The sequence below is a fragment of the Schistocerca nitens genome, chromosome 1 (assembly GCF_023898315.1).
Source record: "Schistocerca nitens isolate TAMUIC-IGC-003100 chromosome 1, iqSchNite1.1, whole genome shotgun sequence".
NCBI lineage: Eukaryota > Metazoa > Arthropoda > Insecta > Orthoptera > Acrididae > Schistocerca > Schistocerca nitens.
In genome coordinates, this window is record NC_064614.1 from 467,380,952 (window position 1) to 467,386,951 (window position 6,000).

The window sequence follows — 6,000 nt, forward strand, 5'->3', positions numbered from 1 at the left end:
CGCCAGACATGAACCCCTGTGACTTCTTTCTGTGGGGACACTTGAAAGACCAGGTGTACCGCCAGAATCCAGAAACAATTGAACAGCTGAAGCAGTACATCTCATCTGCATGTGAAGCCATTCCGCCAGACACGTTGTCAAAGGTTTCGGGTAATTTCATTCAGAGACTACGCCATATTATTGCTACGCATGGTGGATATGTGGAAAATATCGTACTATAGAGTTTCCCGACCGCAGCGCCATCTGTTGTTGAAAATTGTAACTACTGTAATTTCGAAAGTTTGTCTGCCTGAAAATGTACTGTTGTCCCAAGCATATTGCAACAAACGGTGTATTTCTATCGCTGCTCGTTTAGTTTTTATTGCCGTTTCAAATATACCGGTCATTTTTGAAACACCCTGTAGCTACGTCTTTAACCACGCCTCATGTCGGTTGGTTGGGCGTAGCCACACTTCCGCAACTGCCGTCAAGATAGTTAGCCACGACACCGAGGTAAGTGATAAACAAGTAAAACAATTCCAAAGGATTTTTAGTACACTGGCATATTCAGTTAAGCCTCACACAACCCACCGAAGCCACTCTGCGACTCCAATTCATTCGGCCGGCGCAGCTTATAACTGACTCGAAAGAGCTTGCCCTTGCGACCCCTAGGAAATCCAAATCATCATGGGCGGTGGGTCTGCACTCACGACTCAACACGCCGTAGCCGCTGGCCACGCTCCTTCGTTGTCCGACTCGTCCTCTTACCGTCCTGCCTACGTACACAGTCTCACCAGAGCGCACGCGCTGCCGTTAAATCCGCGCCGCCAAAGATGAACAGAAGACAAATAAGCATCGAAGTCGACTCAAAGATCAAAATGACGATCGATGGAAACTGGCGCCGGAAACGCACCAGCTCACAGATTTATAAAAAAAATCTACTTACATTGTGTCTGTCGAAACCTGTAGTCCTGTTTAGGCTGATAGCCTCTGGTGTACTGATGGAACGCGTTTTTTTCCTTTTGAGAAACTCTCCAAACCAGTCAGCGGAAGCTTCTTCCGCGTTACTCCAACAAACGGGATATTTGACGTTATTGTTCACGCCGTACTGATATGTTAGGCTTCTCACTTCCTTCGCGGAAAGTCCGTAGTAGAGCTTAGCAGCTTTCCGAATGTAATGTTCAGCTATGCTTCCTATTCGTCGGAGAAGACCTGCCGAGACGGGTTATAACCAATGCTTGGCACAAACATCTCTCCCGGTTCAGAAAGTAAACAGACGAGAAAAAATTTTAACAGGCCCTTATACGCTTCTCTGCGCGTATCTATTATGATCGAGGAGGTTAATTTCCTTTAAACATATACAGGATGATCAAAAAGTCAGTATAAATTTGAAAACTTAATAAACCAAGGAATAATGTAGATAGAGAGGTAAAAATTGAACACATGCTTGGAATGACATGGGGTTTTATTAGAACAAAAAAAAAACTAAGTTCACAAATCATAGCGTGTAGGCTTTCACGGCCGGCGTCTTCAGTAATTAAAACTTCCGGGCTAAGTTGCCGTGGTCCAATAGTAGAAATACTTCCCCTGACGTTTCGTTGCCAGCTGCGGGCAACATCATCTGAGGTGAGTCTACGACTGGCTGCTAGGCCGCGGAGGTCCTGTTTATATAGAGCGCGTATAGGGCGCCACCACTCGTCACGTGTTGTCAACAGTAAAACTATCTCTGGCTGGCGTCATTACTTTCGATCGAAGGTAATCGACTGTCACATCTTTGGTACAAAGTCGATCCCCATATCTTATCTAACTTCAAGCCTTCTTCTTTGCCGCTAAAATTATTGTGGTGTTTAAAAATCTCTACAGCCTCTCTATACATACGTGCATAATAATGCGATGTCTTAGCTAGCACGCTCTTCTCACTAAATTTTATTTCATGGTCACCCGTTTCAAAAACATGTTCCGCTACAGACGATTTGTCCGTGGGTCCCAGTCGACAGTTCCTTTTGTGTTCGGTTAGGCGAGTATTGATACTTCTTTTTGTGGTTCCAATGTAAACCTTCCCACAACTACACGGAATTTTATACATACCAGGAGTAGTTAAAGGGTGTCGTGCATCTTTCGCCGATCTTAAGCATTCACTAATCTTCATGATGGGTCTGAAGATTGTTTCAACTCTGAACTTGGCCAGCACTTTCCCGATACGGTCCGTAATATTGTGAATGAATGGAAGAAAAACTTTCCCCACCGATGGTTTTTGTTGTTGCATGTTTTCGGACAATTTTCTTCTGGGATGGAGTGCTCGATCTATCTCCTTGCCAGCGTACCCATTTTTCCGGAAAGCGGTTCGCAAGTGGTTTAGTTCCTCTTGCAAATAAGCTGGCTCACAGATTTTATTAGCCCTGTCCACCAATGTCTGATAATACCTCTCTTCTGCCTGGGATGATGGTTCGAATCCTTATGAAGATAACGATCGGTACACGTATCTTTTCTGTATACTTTGTGACCCAGAGTCCCATCTGCTCGTTTGATTACTGAGACCTCCAAAAAATTCTGTCCATTACTCTCTGTCTCCATAGTGAATTGTATTTTTGAACATGCTATTCAAATGCTTCAAAAAACGGTTCAGTTCTTCTTCACCGTGATTCCATACGACAAAAGTGTCGTCCACATACCGATACCACTTCGAAGGCCTTTTTCTGGCTGACTGAAGTTCTTGCTGTTCAAAAATTCCATAAAAACTTTAGCAACGGCTGGACTTGAGACGGCTACCCATTGCCACTCCATTAATTTGTTCATAGAACTCATTATTGTACTGAAAATAAGTCGTGGAAAGGCAATGTCTAAACAAAGCTACTATAAAGTTCACAAAATTTCCGACAGATGGCGCGTGAAAGGTCTCTTGCGCGCGTCGTTTGGTTATGACCGTGTGCTCAGCCGCCACTTTCGTCATGCTTGGCTTCCCAGGTCCCCAGACCTCAGTCCGTGCGATTATTGGCTTTGGGGTTACCTGAGGTCGCAAGTGTATCGTGATCGACCGACATCTCTAGGGATGCTGAAAGACAACATCCGACGCCAATGCCTCACCATAACTCCGGACATGCTTTACAGCGCAGTTCACAACATTATTCCTCGACTACAGCTATTGTTGAGGAATGATAGTGGACATATTGAGCATTTCCCGTAAAGAACATCATCTTTGCTTTGTCTTACTATGTTATGGTAATTATTGCTATTCTGATCAGATGAAGCGCCATCTGTCGGACATTTTTTAAACTTTTTTTTTGTTCTAATAAAACTCCATGTCATTCCAAGCATGCGTGTCAATTTGTACCTCTCTATCTACATTATTCCGTGATTTATTCAGTTTTCAAATTTATACTGACTTTTAGATCACCCGGTAGATTACTTTGCTCGCTATATTACAGCAACAATCTACATTCCCCCAGTGGACGACTTTAACAACGGAAAATAAACTGCCTACCTCCCTTTATTTCTTCCACTCGCTTACAAAACCTCTGCAACATCATATAATTTATATTGTACTTTTGGACCGCTTTCAGCACTTCTTTTGCTGATTAATTATATGTTTCCTTGGGTGTAGAGTCTCTATCAGTCTTCTTTCCATAATTACGCATTATACGGGGTGTTGAAAAAGTCTCTCTGTAGTGCCATATAATTGTTAGCCACGCGTGCCGCATAGTTGTTCGCCTGCCTGGGTTACTTTCCTTCAAGTGGACTCTCCCAACATTCCACTGTTTCGTTTATCTCAGCCAGCGTCAATAGTATCATTGATGTGTGTCGTTACGTGTTGACGTGAACGTTTAAGTTTAGTTTCTTTGTTCGTTTGTTTCGTTTTTGTCACTGTTAAAATGCTAACCATTGAAGAACGGGTGTTTTTAGTCGAACACGGGTTCAAAGCTGGCGGTATATACACAGTTTCAGTTCGTCAAACATTTAATTCAGTTTTCCCGGAGACAACACTTCAACATCGCGATATTGTGCGAGATTTGACTAACAAATAACGGAGTACGGTTCAGTGACACATGCACTGAGAAGTGGTCATCCTAGCGTTTTGTCTGAGGATAAACTACTCGATATATGCGATAAAATGTCCATGAGTCCGAACAAGTCGGTAAGAAAACTCGCCCAGGAAATCGATGTTAGTGTCGGAACGGCCCACACAGCTATAAGCAAAAAATTAGAACTTTAGCCATACAAAGTGACTATCGTGCAAGAACTGAAAAATACTGATTATGGCAAGACACTGCACTATTGTCAATGGTTCAAAAATTTCGTTCAACTAAATGGAAGGGATATTCTTAATGAAACGTTTTTCACTGATGAGGCGCGGTTTCATTTATCCGGGTACATGAACTCGCAAAATTCTCGTATGTGGAGTACTGCAAATCCATTGTGTATTCATGAGGAACCAGTTCATTCTGTGAAAATAAGTGTTAGAATTGCAATTTCTAGGCGTCGGATTGTGGGTCCCATATTTTTAAACGAAACAACAAGCGCACAACGATACTGCAGTGATATTCTGTACCCATTCATAGAACAACCAGTGTTAAGTGAAATACTGAACGGTTATTTTCAACAAGATGGTGCAACCGCGCATACAGATCGCGTTTCAATGTCACTGCTTGCTGATGTTTTTGGTGATCACTTAATTTCACAGGGACTTTGGCCTCCACCATCGCCTGACTTAACACCACCTGACTTTTTTTCTAGGGTGCAGCGAAAGCAACTGTCTATAAAAACTGTCCAAAACCCATCGATGAATTGAAAACTGCAATATTCACTTTCACCGCTTCTGTTACAGAAGAAATTTTACAGCTTGTGTTTGGAAACGTGATTAGACGAATTGAATTGTGTATTCAATAACAGGGGAGATACATTCAACAGTTAATGTGAAAATTTGTAAATAAAAATGAATATTCAATAAATTAATAACTTGTATCTCACTGAGTTTCATTTCGGTATGTTCACTGCAGCACACGGCACGCGCGGCTAACAATCATACGGCACTGCGGAGAGACTTTTTCAACACCCCGTATCTGTAGATAAACATAATAATGCGTGACTTAAGGGAAAGCAAAAACACTTCGGGACAAGCTGATACACTGTAACAACTGGACCCTACCGCGTTGTATCAACTGAACCCATGCTACACCATTTTGTATTATTGTGGAAAATATTCATCTGAAATTTTTGTTTGGAAGTTTCACGTGTGTCAGTACGTACCTGAATGGTTGGACGCTCAACTGTTGCAAAAGGTAAACTGATATCCGCAATTTTAGGCTAACTATGAGGAAATACATACAGCGTAAAAAAATTACTCTAGCACAATAAAAACACGTTTCCTGACACTTGCGCCTTATTACCTATTGATGGCCAACATGGAGAAGATGGGGGAGCGGGGCTCTGTGCTACCATCTGATGGAAAAACGACGAAACTGCTCTAAGAGTTAAATTTTTTCTGCAGATAACAACTTTCCCCGTGTAACAACTAGCCCCGGTCTTCCCTTCAATGCGCACCTCTGTTTTAGTGCATGTCTTCAGCAGCCGCGACATATTTCCACTAAGAACAGGTGAAGTGCAGTAGACCTCAGTTCTTCCCTAACAGTACGGTACTTTTTGCTTGACCTTTAGGGCCAGCAGTCTCTCCAGTAACGTTTTGCCGACACTTGCTTCCTGCAGTTCGTAGGTGCAGTATATGTCCATACTGTTCCGTCAGTCCCAAACTCTTGGTGACCATTATTAGCTAACTTTTCAGCATTTTGTACTTCAGCACATGCAAAAGTTAGATATTACGAGAAAAATCAACGTAAATAACGGACATACATTTTATATATGCAGATTAGACAAAAATTAAGCGTAGATAATATTTTACACTTCTTCCAATTGCAAGATTTTGCTAATCTCTTCTCTACGATGACTACCGAGACCTTCAGGTCGCAAGTCAGTACCAGACGTATCTGTGCAAGTTACATTGTCATTATGGTTGGACGAAACCTTAGG